Consider the following 15,871-nt stretch of genomic DNA (forward strand, 5'->3'; position numbering starts at 1 on the left):
CAAGACCTGACATTAAGAAGTTTTACATTTGAACTGATTACTCAACAAAACTTTCTTTAGGAGGAATTTGGAAGCAAAAGTGAAAATGAAGCTCAGCTAGATTTCTCTAATGATTTCTTTTAAACAGTAATCTTAAAAGATGAGTCTTTTTCCATGCCAGGCACATATTTGTTCTTCCTGTTAACTGAATGCCTAAAAATGCCTTGTTCAGCTCCAAACACACTGTATGCTAGGCATAGCTTCTACAGTGCATAGCTTATCCTGTGCTAGTTTTGCAAAAAATGCCCAACAAGAAGCAACACTGGATCTTAAGGAGTCATCAGATGGTGAAGCAAGGACATTGTGGAGGATTGGCATGTTATTATCAAAAACCATTGACCTTGGTGAGCTGTTTTCTCCAAAGACAGTGTAACAAGAGTGAAGAAAAGTGGTCACACGGAAACTAGTTCTGTTACTATCTTGCTCTTAGAAGAGTGTTACTTGTTTCACAAAAAGATAGTGTATCCCCAAAGTTAAGGGTCTCTTCATAGCATGTACTTTGGGTTTAGATGGTAGCTGTTTCTCTGGCGGTACTTTGCAGCTATTTATTCCAGCATAAAGGGGGCCTACAGTGCTACTGTGAGAGCAGAAAGACAGCACTCACACTCTCCTTTGTTTCATCAGGACAACTGATGTTAAATAGCAGTACTGCTGTTGATTTTGCTTGTGGAAGAGAAAAACAAATCTCTGTCATTACATTAATATCTACATATTGTATCTTTAAATACTCATTTGTAGCCATCAGATTCAGCTGAAGCAAATCTGCACCAGGCTTGCTATGTCTTTGCTGACATGGCAAATCAGATAGATGTCACGCATTCAGAGGCAGCTTCTTAAAGCATTGCCTAGCTTCAGGTGCAATAGCAGCTTGGGGAACTGCCCTGGCTTGCATCACCTAGCAATACTTCAGGTTCAGTGCCTAAGGTCAAGCAATTTCTCCCCATGACAGATCTGTACTCTGCTGTGAACTATGAGCTATTCTGTCATCTACAGTGAAAAAATTCTAACCTACAGACCTCCTGGAAGGACTTCATTTTGCATTTTTGTATTTATTTTTCCCTGAAATCATAAAATGGATGCAATTCAAACTGAATTTATGTGGATGAATATAAATAGTACATCATAGCCTTTGAAACTAGATTATGGTGATTACCATTGATCTTTACCAAAATGAAAGCCATCCTGATGTTACCATATGCTGCTGAACAAACGTTGCCATGGTGTGGGCAGGGAAGAACAGGTGTGTGCAGCACTTTCTAACAGTTTTACAGGCATAGCAAACAGGACCCTTTTTTCCCTCTTAATGGTCTGTAGATGGAAAGGTTTCACCTGGCACCCCTAGGCAGAAGCAGCTCAGCTTTACATGACAGTCCTATGCTCTATCCACTCCATTTCACACTAAAGGAGCATTAGTACTATTTACTGTAATAGTCATAAGCTTATCCAGAAATGTATCTTGGTTTACAAGTTTTACCAGCTCTCAGTGGATACTTATGAACTGGAGTAAAAATAAATCAGGATGAGTGTTGCATCTTAGTATGTGAAAGTTAGCTTGTCAGCAACTTGACCATGTGTCTATGAACTCATGCACAGGCTGTTTTTTACTGTAGCATATTGATCATATGATATGTGTGTGATAAAAGGAGTCTGCTCTTTCTGCTTCAGCTGCTGTTTTACACGCTGTTACCATTAAACAGCTGAAGTACAAGTTTTCAGATACAGATAAACTGCTCACAAAATGTTTGAAGGGTTTGAGGGGTTTTTAAAAACTGTTTTGGAGTTTACTTTGAGTCAAAAGCTGATATTATTAGATGATAAAATACTAGATTTTTTAAGATGTAATATAAAGATTAGTTTGTAGAGAATGACTTTAGCACTTACATTCTCAACTGGCATTTCAGAGTGGATATCTTGCATAGGAAGCTTCTGTTATCTTTTCTGATATGTAACTCCTCTAGCATCTGAGTATATTTGTTCCAATTAGGAGAATGCCATAAGCAATAATATGTTAGGGTACTGCATAAAGGCACAGATTCAGCTAAAGTTGATAAAATGTTTGAATGAAAAGATGTGCAAAGAATCTACTCAATGGTTTATAGTCATCAAAAACACAGCAGACTGAATTCTAATGATGACCCTTTTCCCCATGCAAGTATTTTTAAAAATAGCCTTTAAGTATTTAATTCTTCTTATCTGGCTAATGAATGCTACTTTCTGCTTTACTGTAAGTGAGGTATTTGCCATTCAGGAGTGAAGAGTAAATTGGTTGGTTAGTCTTCCTGCTCATTGCTCACCTCTGCTCTTCACCATGGATTTTAAAGGCTTGCAAGGAGGTTCATCTGGGCTTTTCTAGCACAGCAGTAGTTTTAGTATCTGTGAGTTGCAGCTAACTCTTTGATACAGAACGTGGAAGAGAGTAAAATTAGCTGATTTGAACCACATTCACTTTCATACTGATATCCTAAACCCACTCTGTTTACTTGATTTCCATTGGTAAGGACACGACTGAAAACAGTAGTTAACACCAAGAACGTTAATATCTTTGGAAGGAGGCTGAAGTGGAAGAAGGACTTCTAATGGCCAGTTGAAAGGTAAGTTTTATAAGCTTTACATCTGCATATAAGAAAACTACCAGCTGATTGTGACCAAAGCTTACTGCAAGCGTTTGTAAACGCCTTTTAAAGGCTTGGTGTGCTAATGAACAAAATTCCACTTCTTTCTTAAGAATTAGTGCAGTCATCTTACAGAATTTCTTCCTTCACCTGACAGAAACATACTGCTTACCATAAAACCAGTATCTTCCTTCTTTACAAAACAGCAAAGGAGAAGGGTTTTACAAACCATCTCTATACTGTAAAGAATCACTGTTACTGGAACAGATCTAACTCCAAAGTCAGCTTTTCTTTCTGTGGGAGTGAACTAAGTGACCTCCAGAAGTCCTTTCTAACCTAAAGTGACCTTTGTAAATTTGTATTCAAATTAGCTTCTGTATCCTTTGTAATTACCTGGCTTTTCTTATACTCTACTGAAAGTGTAGCTGGATCAATGGCTGCCATCCGATTTGACAAGACATCCTGATTTTCCTCAGTGTATTTTAAAATGTGTCCTATTTTATATTCAGTGACCATAATATTTCACTTAATTTCAGTATGCAGCCATATGGTAAAAGATAGCTGACACAGGTAAGTGCACCATGCAAACATTGTTGAAAGCTGAATTTAAAGAAACATTAATCAAGTTCATATTGTGTTTACTTTTGGCTTTTATGTTCACTACCCTTTTTTTGCAGCTGAGGTTTGTTTACTCACAACCATCTTTTCTTAATGGGCTTTTCCGAGTGAGAAGTGAAAAATCTTTCATGCAAAATCTGCATTAGAAACCACTTTACATAAAGAAATTGAACCAACCACATGCAGGAGAAATTTCAAGAGTGAGTTCAAGTGCATTCCACATACATGTGTTTTTCAAGCAGTGGGCCAAGACGATTACATGAGTCTCAGCTGGTGAAGATAAGATTCTCTGTGGTGAGGTGAGGAATCTATCTAGTCAGAAATTTAGAGTTCTATTTGTAGTGGAAATGTTTCTAGCAAGGAGATTGTTGTGCTACTGGATGACTGCATTTGTGCATGATATCCACCTATTTTCAGGTGAGATGATGAACATATTCTTCCCAAATCTACAATAGCAATTGCCAGTCTTAACAATGCTCCAGCTTGGCAAGAGCTAAACCAAAATGCTAAGTTGACAAAAAGTGAAATAACTCTTTTTGGCTTGTATATGTGGAGCATAAAGTAAAACCTGGCAGAACAAAGCAGATAGATGCCAGTGAAAAGACATATAAACCTGAGAATGCCACTGAGAAAGGAGAAGCTTCTGGTGGGAAAAGAGAACAGGAGAAGGTCAAAAACTTTTGTTTTAAGGGACTCAGTTTTTGTGAGAGTAGTAAGCTAAGATGAAGTGTTATGAGCTCAAATAATTTCCTGGCTCATAAAAGAAGCCATGAACTTCTGAGGGATGTTTCTATACAACCTAAAAATATTGCAACCCTTGTCCATGGAGTTGTCTATCACTAGTAAGAAAACTAAGTCAGCAAGAGAGCAGCAAATCTACTGAGCAAAAGCAACATATTTAGACCTCTATGTGAAGTGTCTGAGTTTCTGTATGTTTGCCATGTGCATACCTCATACTACTCAAGAGTTGCAAAGTAGCATTTAAACCACAGGGTGTAGACCTTGCTGAGATATTGAGGGAGATGTCAGAGATAAAATTTCCCTCTGGACTAGTCAAATCCTCAAAGCCAGGAGCAGAATATGGTTCATTATACCTAGAGATGGACAGTCTGGAGAATTCCCAGATGAGCAGCTTGTTTATATGAGAGTCTGAATTTCACAGACTTGGATGAGGATTGGTATATGCTATTAGTGAGAACTATTTTCACCTTCCCATACCTTCTGCTGTTGACATAGATTTAATGCTTTAACTTCAGAAGAAATCAATGGATTAGTTGTTTTAATTGCCCCTCTGTTACAGTTTGTGAAGGATTGTTCAGGTTCTTTACAACAAGTCTCAAACTCTACCTATACAAAGTTGTCCAGTTTTCCAAGACTGGAAAAATGTATGACAATTGCTGCAAGAGGACAGAAGATCAGAGTCCCATCCCAGTGTCCTCTAGTGGAAAGAAATCAGTTGGGTCAGATATTCCCATGATTTTTACAATGATGAGTTTTACAATTGTACCCCATATTGGGAAGCAGGAAGTGGAAAGAGCACAAGGTTGTGACAAATTTGCTTGTATTAGTGAAGACGGTCTTGAACAAGACATACTCTGGAAGTCACGTCAGCGTACATGCCAACGCTGCTCACTGCTGACCTTGCCCAATCCCTGATACTTCAAACGAGTGTCATTATCCTGGAAGCCAAACTGTCACTGGGATAGCTTAGTGTTTCTGGTGCTCCTAGGTGACTGGCTACAGTCTGAAACACGGAGATTTAGTTGTGCATCTTGCCTGACAGAACTGCCAATAGGCAGAAGCTGAAAGGCTCTTGAATCAAATAGGGAAAGCTTTGAAGAACTGTAGGAAGTTGTTAGCAAAATTGATTAGACAGATGGGCTCACAGCCCCTTCTAGAGAAGGTCAAGGATTTTCTAAAGTCAGAGGTCATCAACTTATGCATGTTCTCTCTGCTGGGTCTTGATATAGGTCATACATCCTTTATTGATCTGCATATTTTCAGCTTTATTCTTTAATTGGTCTGCCTCAAGTACCCGTCCAGTTACAGCAGCACATCTGCATACGTAACTTAGCTCCACTTCTCGGTTACACGTGTGATTTGGTCCTTGGTATGTTATTTTAAAACAAGATCATAACTGAGATAATTAAACTTCTGGTTTCCAAGCCTGCATAATTGTCATTTTTTGTCCTTGCCCTTTGTAGTACTTGAGTACTCCTTTGATTTTGCCTGCCTGCTTGACAGGGAGGAGGGTATTGCTATTAAGAAAAGTATCTTGCTTACATTATTGAAGGAATAGACCACCACAATGGAAAGGAGTTGTTTAAAAGTTAATAGTGACATAGAAAAAAAGCTATAATGTGGCTTTGTGCTAAATGCAGTGTAGAGACCAGGCTTCTTGAGAGTTTGAGAGCAGGGAGGCTCAGAAGCTTTTAAGTTCAATAAGAAAAGTAAAGAGCTCAATAAGTTTGTGTAAGAGATTGTATGACTCAGTTCCTGCGACACTGGGGTGCTGAACATGATAATCACGAGACCTTCTCCAGTTCTGTGCTCCTATCTTAAAGATTCCATGAGCTCTTTTTACCACATGCTGAGGTCCATATCTGTGAGGTCATCAGCTTTCCTGGAGTTGTGAGTTTTGAGATACCATTTCCCACCCATTAAGTGTTACCCATGTTAATTTTCATTCATAACCTTTAATAAAGAAGAGTAACAAGCTGCAGTTACTCACTGAGTTCCTACTTGGACACTCAGACTGCTTAAGCCTAAAAACAAAAAAAGCAGTCAGTTTTAATCAAAGAAGTTTTGCCCTTGGCATCTGGCCTGACATTGGTTCAAATCTGGGTTTTTCCCAGGACAAGAACACATGAACTGGTTTGATATGTATATTGAAACCTAACTTTTCATGGGAAACTGCTCTCATCTTGCAGTGTCATGAAGTAAATGCTCTAGTAAAGGGGTTTGCTGCTGGTTTAGAAACCAGAAGCCTCACAGCAGAAATAGGGAACAAGATAAACTGCTCTTCTGGGTGGGGGGTGGGGGCAATGTGTGTGTATGTGTCTGTGTGTGTACTGTTCACAGGCACAACATAGCATGGCTTTTTGCAGAATTGGGATTTGTGCCATGAAGACGTGGTCTGTGAAGAGCAACCATAAAAACACTTGAAATAAATCATGGTAGTCACTCTGTGGGTGCAAGAGGAATACAATCTGGTTTAAAGCCCCTCCTTGTGACTATGATGTCCCTGAAAATATTTTAAATTGTTAATTAAATTTTAAAAAGACCACAAAGAGGTAAGAGAAAAAAAACAGGAATGAATTAGGGAATCTGGTTTGTATTTTTACCCCAATTTTTTGATCTTTTTCCACTTTGGTAGTTTTAAGTTTAACTTTTCATCAGTGTTTTAACAGTGTCTTTTAAGACATTTTTGTTCATGAAATGAGAGATTCTTTCTCTGACTTTTGGATGGCAGGGACAACAGGATAAGGTTGTGCTTGTTTTCCTCCAAATGATGGTAACTGGAGATCTCAGTGCTGCCAGCTGCTTTGTATAAACAGATGTCATATATTTACACAAGCCTAATAAGTAGAGCAGATTGTACTACAGTAAATACACTTAAATGTAAGGGAACTACTTCCCTGCATATATTGTCTGCCCAAGCAGCAGGCCATCTACCTAAGTGTCACAGTACCATGTTTATTTGAGCCTCTTACTTTGTGAAACAGTTGCTGCTAAAAGCAGCAGCAAAATAGCTAACTATTTCTGAAAAAGCAGGAGTAACTGCATTGAAAATTCAAATGGCTGCTCTCAGAAGGAACAAGGTGACATACTTTGGCTCTGTTTTCTATCCTGGATCATAGAATCATAGACTCATAGAATGGTAGGGATTGGAAGGGACCTTTAGAGATCATCTAGTCCAACCCCCCTGCAGATGCAGGGTAACCTAGATCAGGTCTCGTAGGAACATGTCCAGGTGGGTCTTGAAGACCTCCAAGGAAGGAGACTCCACAACCCCTCTGGGCAGCCTGTGCCACTGCTCCCTCACCCTCACAGTGAAATAGTTTTTTCTTAAATTTAGGTGGAACTTTTTGTTTTCCAGTTTCATCCCATTACCCCTTGTCCTGTTGCTAAATACAATAGAAAAAAGGGATGTCCCAACATCCACCCACCCTTTTTGATTCTTGGTGTTATGATTGTTATCCTTTATGCAATCTTTATGATCTTCAAGGAACAACAGATACTGGCTGATCCACTGGTTTTGGAAATCATCACAAAATGGGGAGGGTACCTACCTAAAGGTATCTATTCCCTAGGTCTTATACTGGAAGAGACAGTGAACACCAGGTCCTTATTCATACCATTGTGTTGAATAGATTTTGCTGTGTTTGCTCCCTTGACTCTTCCTTCTGTGATTCCCGTGTAAATACAAACCAAATTCACAAAAGCATGAACATGAGAGTGGCCTAATCCCATTCCTTCTCTCTGGCTGATCAGTCTTGAAGGTCAATAGTGACCCTCACACATGCCCCTACTCATGTATCTTACATGTACTTTCACATTTGCAGTCCTTTTCACATAATGTATGATAATTTCTCATATGTTGTGTACTGAGCTTAACCCTGGGTGAGATCCTGCAGTTCTGAGGCCTTTGATCTGTCTTGGTGCCCTTGATACACTTTTTGATGTAAACAGGTGAGAATATCCCACAGCATTCTAGTGACAAGCACACTTTAAGTTTTTATGCAACCTACACTGATAAAATAATATTCTTGTTGCTATCAGTAAAGTAATATTGAGATAGTATTTCTTAGAGCAAAACATTAATGATTAAAAGAGTGTTTGAGTCAAAATTGTAGCCCTGGTTTAGGAGTGCACTAAAAGTTCTAAAGTGTTTGATGTATTTAACTACCACTAAGGCTGACATTGGCTCAATGAGGAACTCAAAGCACATGTCTTCTGACTGAATATCTTGCTGCATCTGTCTTCCATCAGGCACGTGTATTTTTGGTCAATGAGATTATTTCAATACATTCAGGGTTGGTCAGCAATTCACACTGATCTACATAAGTAAAACAGAAATATAGCTCCTAATATAGAAGTACAGTATAAATAAAACCTAGTGATTTTTTCTTAATAAAGCCTAGTGATCTTTCTTAATAAGATTGTAAATATGCAAGTGTTTCCCAGGATTGTTTAAGAACAATTGGTGCCATGTTTCCTCATGGTTCTAAAAAGATGAACAAAGGAAATATTTCTGCCTGAGCATGTGCTCATTTTGCATTGTCTTTTTTTTTTTTTTTTTAATGATAAGTATTAATCCAAGTCATAAACCAGTCCCCAAGCTGGAAAACTGGTATATGATGTTACATGAGTAGCCTACCAAAACAAAAAAGCTTCAGTGTGGTGAACTGTGTTTTGTTCTGCCAGCATTACACCAGTTTGCCTCCTGCTCAGCAGTTTTGTGGGCATGGTTTACAAAAGCTGAAATACTTCCCTGTTTTTATCAAGATCACATAGCTGAAAACAAGTGCTTAGATTACACTTAGGAAAATGCCTATTTAACTCTGTCAAGGAACTACTGAAAGGCTGGCACGGTTTAGTGACCGACAAAAAAAAGTGACTACTGGAGAGCAGCCTACAAGCAGAATATAGCACTTCCCCTTTTGTTTTGCTGTTCTGGTGCAAATTTACGTCGCCAAGTACAAGCTCTACAGCTCCACCCAGTGTTTATTTACAAACGTCAAACAGGACACAGGATAGTCAGAGATTTTTCTAAATGCACATAAAGCGAAACAGCTATTTACAATTTTTATAACTCATTCTTCATTAATGGGTTTATTATTTAGTATTTGTGAAGTCCATCTAAGAAAGACTGTAACTGGCAGCATTCACATTTTCTGCGTGCATGCACATTACTAGCTAGTCCTGATGTTGCACCTTTTGCCCCTTCAGATCATCAGCTGAAGTTATATGCAAGCTTCTGCTTGACCAACAACTTGGAATCTGTCTCCTTAACTAATTCACACACACAACAATTTGACAAGGCATGTATTATTAGCAAGATTTTAACAACAAAGATTTAGGTGACTTCCTAGAAACCACAGAGATAGCCCTGCACAGTCTCAAACCAGAACCCTTGGCGTATAATTGTCCTCACTGTTTTGAGCCTCCTGACTGGAAAACATATTTTGTTTCATGTGCAGAGGATAGGCACAAAGAAGAGTAACTTACTCATAAATGCAATAATGGAAAGACCGTACTTCATACTGACGATATTGCATTGAATGGGTTACCATTTAATCAATGACAGTTTGGGATGAGCAATTAGTTTTCATGTGATTTACCAGGAGATGAATGATTTCTGAGTTTTGCCCTGCAAAGCAAAAAAAGTATCTTATGCCACGATAGATATATCACTAACAAACAGATAAACAAGCAGAGTTTCATAATAATTTATTCTAAATTGGGACTTGAACAGGAAACAGCTCAAAATATGATGTCTTCTCTAATAGTGGCAATTTCAGTTGTACTTGCAGCTTTATTTTAGGGATAGTGTGACAGCTCTAGCTCAGTATCAACTTGGCTGAATCTGACACAAGACCCTTAAAAATGCTGGTTTTTTTCACTATAGCCATTGACCATGAAGAACTAAAAACCGAGTTGATCACCTGTTTCTTTCAGACACTCGGGTCAGCATAGAGACAGATGAGCTCCTACGGGGAGAAAGATGGAAACTGGAATTCCTGTTGCCCAGGATGTTGTATGGCTGTTAACATATGAACTGACAGGAAACAAAGCTCTTGAAAGAAGTGTGTAATTTGTCTCTGGGGATGTTCACTTACAGCACTTTGTTTCTGTTTCTAAGCAGCTTGCGAATAAAATCCCCAAATTTAGATGACGCTCTGCTAGCAAATATTGAAAAACAATTAGCTTAACCACTATAAACACATATATTTAGGTGTGAAGTTGCTACAGCTCTCTCCTTACCAAATCAAAGCCTGCAGAGGGCACTGCTAATGCTGTGGGCACCCTAATACACTGTCAGAGGTTATTTAGGATGCATCTCAGTCCAGACAAGTGCCTACAACGAAGACACACAGCAGATGAAACTAATATCCACTGATGTTATACAAGAAAATGCCTCTGTTTTCTTATTTTCTTTTACTTTGTCTTTTATATCTGCTCAAGAAGATACTTGCAAGTGTGTTTTGTATTTTCACACTTGTGAGATAGGATCCTGCTTCTTGGATAAAGGTGGTGTTTTATGGTGCAGATGATGTCCAATAGCCTACCAGGGGCAGAATCCTGTATCTGATGTCTATGTTCTCCTTTACTGTTCATCTTCAGACTAAAATTACTGCTCTTCAAATTCAACAGCAGAGTCAGGGCATAATAGGCAACACTTGTGTTATGGATAACATATCAATACAATATCTATAGCAATATAATTCAAGTGCACTTTCCTGAGTTTCAGGTGGCACAGTACAGCAAATGTTTGCAAAATTCCAGGAATATTTGGTAAATCGAACAATTTAAATGCATAGCATATGACAATTAAAGGTCATCATACCTACCAGTGCTTTCAAATACAAGAGCTCCCATTTCTTGAACCATTTTGTCCACAATTCCCATATCCATGTAAAGTACTGCAACTGTATTTCATACCCTGTACTTCAGGCAGGGGCTGTCACCTGGTAAAAACATGCAGGCATCACCAAAGCTTAATTAATTTCTCTTCACACACAGCAGCTTCCACTGGTTTGTTCACAGTTACTAGAAATTTACATGTTAGCAAATGCACATGAGACTAATTCTACAGTGCATAATGTTGGTGCTCTCTTTAAGAAGATGCATTATGTGTTCCCAAATATTAAAGAATAAATTTATTTCCTAAAGTCAAGACGTTAAAAAATGATCTGTGATTCTGGACATTTTGGATCCTTCAAATATCAAATACCTTCAGGGAATGCAATTTTCTAGACGTACTCAGAAACCACAATGCCTTTTGGCAAAGTGACTGTGTGCACAAAGCAAATACTTCAGTGGTAGGCTATTCAAAAAACTGAGCCTATTTGTTAGTCACTGTCAGACAATAAAGTCTGAAAGAAGATAATGTCTTTCCAAAGGTATTTTCACTGACATGGAGTAATTTTTGAAAAAAATATTCCCTACTGAATTTATAGCAGTTAGGAAAACCAAACTGAAGTCCTTGGGGTTGCTTCTGTGTGGATTTTATTCCAAACAACCTCAGTCTTCTGCAAATGTTGTGGCAGCTATGTTAAATCTGATGACCTAGGGTATTGGCACATATGTTGATGTTGACAATGAACAATCTATTCAGTGATACAGGTTGCTTTCAGAACTTTCAAATCCTTTCCTCCCTTCCTATTTTCAGAGCTCTGCTTTGAGTTTCCTCTCTATTTTCGGAGACAAGTAGACACAGGGAAGTATTTTGGGCCCAAATTTATTTGACTTCTAACCTGTCTAAACTGTAACTATGACTAGCAAATTTACTCATTTACTTGCAAATTTCAGGTTCCGGTTCTTGAATGCTTGGTGAAAGTCAGTTCCAAATAATAGATACATCTCTGAAATTCAGAATAAAAATGTGACAATTATTCAGTTCATTCACTGAAAAAAAAAAGAAACTTTATTACAAAACTCATGAAAATGAGTTCTATACTGCTGGTTAGTTACATAAATTGTCTAGTGGGAAACTAAAAACAGTGCTGACTCACGTGAAATGGATACTGAGGTAATTAGAGAATGATCTGAAATTAATATTTATTAAGTGCATAAAGTTATAAAATATCAAATGGTAAATAATGTTGCCAAATGATTTTGTGACCATTTGTGAATAAATGATTGCTAAGAAAAACAGGCAGAATGAATGAATATAATTTCATTATTTGTACTTCCCTTTAGCTTTTTGTTCTGTTTAACCAGTTGTGTATAAAAACAAAATTAGAAAAAAAATGGACAGCAAGTGAGTATAAATAAAACAATTATCCAAAGGACTGTACTGGTCTATTCCAGGATGACTGTTTTGTGTGGTAAAATGATGAAGGTCTAGCTATTGTAAACGAGTATTGTCCCAGTGTTTGAAGTTATATAGTGTACATAAGCACTGCTGACTGTGCAGTAACCATAGAACAAACTATCTTTCCCCTTAAAAAAAAACCAGTCTCTTCATGGGAATATTGCTTCCATCTCTCTTGGCTGAATTCAGAAAATGTCTGCAATAATCAGAGTGATTTTTCTTTGTGCTGTTTTAAAACTCACGGCTTTACAGCTAACTTGCCTTAGCATATAATGCACTGTTTTTTTTTTTTTCCTTTTCCTTTCAAAATAATATAAGATTTTTCCTGTAGTGTTACAGCAAATAACTTCCCTTTTACTGTTTATTTTTTTAAAAAAATCTGATATTAATACTTTGAAATTTCTTCAGATATCTTCTTTTAGGATGGTAACAACTATTATAATTCACCCTCTGAAGAAATCTCTGAGGATGGTCTATAGGACAATGAGCTGAACATTTGCCTTCCTTGTTCTGTGTATATAGATCTGTCCTCAATGGAAAAGTCAATTTTTGGTGGGTTAAAGGATGACTAATAAAACAGGCAATTTAAATAACAGGCTAATTCCGGCAATCTTCACGTTTCAGCAACAAGAATCTGCAAGGTGTAGGACTTGTTTGTGCCATAACCAGGGTTAAGAAATCAAGATGAGTTAATAAAAATACTTTGATATACATAATGTAGATGCTCGTGCATTGTCACACACCTTCTGTAGTTTACATGACGTAAACTACTTGCCATGTTAGCAGCATGGCAAGAACTTCTTGACATTGACCATGACCATACCTTGCTAACAGTCTGTTGTGGGGTTGGGGATTTTTCGGCTTTGAGTTATGCTGCTGGTAGTGATAATAGTGGAGAGAAGGGTTATTTAAAAAAAATACACATACGAAGACTGACCCTCCATAATTGTTCGTGTGACAGCAGCAGATACAACATTAGGTGACAGCTAGCTGCAGAATCTTAAAGATAGTTCATGGCAACAGCTGAAAATCCATGCTAGGAGTCTTTAATAGCGGCAACTGTGGAAAAGAAGTACCCTCCTGCAACACTGTCATCCCATATCTACTTTTGCCATCAGCAGCGTCTCCTCCTTCCCTCCACTAGCCTTCCAATATCAGGACTTTTGTATCTAGGCTTATGATAGTTCAGTGTCCTGGGTTGTTCCCATAGCTCTGCATGAGCACTTCAGGAAACAACATGGCAGTCACTGAGTACGCAGCTGCAAGCAAGTCTTATCTTCAACTAGGTGAACTTGATGACAACTGACAACCGGACCTCTGCGCACAAAAGGCTTTCCTAATTCTGTCGAGCTTTGTTATCATAGTCTCACTGCCATATCCTGTAACTGTGCCCTGATGGCCACTGACAGAGCTGGGAGCTTAGTCCCCATAATGCACTTAATTTCTACACAGCTTTTGCATCACAGGGTTATTATGAAAACACAACACTGAAAAATGTGCCTATATTTTTGTACTCAAGTACAAATAACCTATGAGTAAACCAGTCTATTATTATGAAATTACCAATCTAAGCATCTCAAGATGTTCTTGATTCTGTCCAAAAAAATGTACCAAAAATAACATAGTTTAGATGACGACACTTTGAATGAAACACTGTACCACCATTATTTCCACTTTCAGTTATACACTTCATGGCTCTCCATAGAGAAAGCAACCACATCAGCAATGCAAACATTACAAACATTTTCATCTCTTTTTGCAGAAGGTACGGTTAACAACAAAATCCTACAACATAGTTGCTATTAAGAGCATTAGCTGTTTCCCTCATTAATGCTGCGCTCAGCACACAACCTGACATTGTTCATCAGGAGTAGCACAGAGATGGAAGCATGTTTGCCTCTTATGTGCACATACGTGTTAGGATGTTGTTGCACTAAGGACAGGCCCCTTGCTAATGATTTCATGGATTCTCTTTGAGATGTTCCTCTGTACATTCATTTACATTCATGAACTTGGCAAAATGTAATTAATAAAGAATGACTCTGAAAGTCCTGTTATTCAGGATGTATAATGTGCTATTTATTTATGTATTTAATGTAAAGATCAGAAGGGGAGATTAATAGATGAGATGCTGCTACACTCCTCAATATTGTTTCCATCTCCTAGTTTAGAAGGCTGGTTGTCATAAAAGCAGGCCAAAAACAGTTCAAAGGAGACTACAGCAAGGATGTCTTCTGTCACAGAAGCCTTGATTGTCATCTATATGGACGCAGGGAATTTGACTGTAAGGCATTTCCAAGTTGCCTGCTTAAAAGCCTATGGTATGAAATTTCTTGGTAAAGACTAACAAGTTTTTTGGTTTTCCCCTCAAAGTATACTACATTTTTTGTCTGCATTCTAATATATATATGTACTCTCGATAACTCATTTCTCTTTCACTGTTTGTGTCCAAATGGAAGCATTTAACCTGGGATGTGGTTTTTGTGCTGTAACAATTTATTAACAGAAAGATGTTAAAAGAGCAGGACTTAGGTGTCGGGACAAAACATGGTCTTTGATGACAACCGGGTAATTTACATGCAGTAAGTCATGTTTTGAGACAGCTCAGTCTAGAGGAATTCCTCTTAACATGCAGTCCTGAGAGACTTGTTCAGTAAACTTTCCTGATGGCTTCTACTGGTAGCTATTCCTTTATAACATGGGCACTGCCCTTGCAGTAGTTGTGGACATCTACCTTTAGTTCTCTCCCACCTCGTTTTACTTTCCGGCTACAAGAGATGATTAATAAGCCTCATTCACTTCATCTAAAGCTATAGCTTTGTCTCTCATGCCACACGCTTCTGCTCTCTCCTTAATATGTGAATAAAAGGGCTTGGGCAAACATGAAAACATGATTCAAGAATACAGCCTTAACGACATAAAACCTACCAAAAAAATACAAACCCAAAACCCTAAACCCAAAAAACCTTAATACTTAGATGAATCAGGACTCTAACCTAACTCACCACTTGGGGGAGAAATGTCAGCAACTAGTAGAAGCCTGAAGCCGAAGCCGTGATGCCTCACACACACTGTTTAACTAAACAACTACTCCCTGCGCTCACCTTGCCCCCAAACCATAGCCGCACCAGCAATGTCGCTGCTGACGATTCACAGGCCCTCCTCACCAGGCTTGTTTTAATCCCGCACGGCTGCTCTCACTTTATCACTACGCAACCTCTGCCAAATGCACCCACTTTCCACACAGGCGCCGGCAGCACCAAGCGCCGACGAAGGCGCGGGCCTCTGAGGGTTGTGAGGCGAGATCGGCTCGGCCGCCGCTGACGGGAGACACAGACGTAGCAGCGCTGGGATCCCGGGATGCCTGCTCGAGCCTGCGCTCACGTCCGCGCACAACCACCAGAGCCCCGCCCCACGCCCTCCCACGAGAACGCCGCCGGCCGCGGCCCCGCTGCCGCCGCGCCGTGCGCCGAACGCTTCGCCAGCGCCCCGCCCCTTCCCGCCCCGCCGCCGCTGCCGCCGCCGCTCCGTGCGCGTGCGCAGAACGTCGCGTCCCCGCCCC

General features: G+C 39.1%; 1 long non-coding RNA gene across 1 annotated transcript; it reads right to left on the reverse strand.

Moving 5' to 3' along the window:
• Nucleotides 1-9,402: 9,402 nt before the first annotated feature.
• LOC133628911 (uncharacterized) lies at nt 9,403-15,688 on the reverse strand. The gene is made up of 3 exons (XR_009820898.1): nt 15,414-15,688; nt 10,844-10,960; nt 9,403-9,642 (listed from the first exon to the last, which is right to left on the reverse strand). It is a non-coding gene; the product is annotated as an uncharacterized LOC133628911 (long non-coding RNA).
• Nucleotides 15,689-15,871: the final 183 nt, after the last annotated feature.

This window comes from Colius striatus, chromosome Z (genome assembly GCF_028858725.1).
Source record: "Colius striatus isolate bColStr4 chromosome Z, bColStr4.1.hap1, whole genome shotgun sequence".
NCBI lineage: Eukaryota > Metazoa > Chordata > Aves > Coliiformes > Coliidae > Colius > Colius striatus.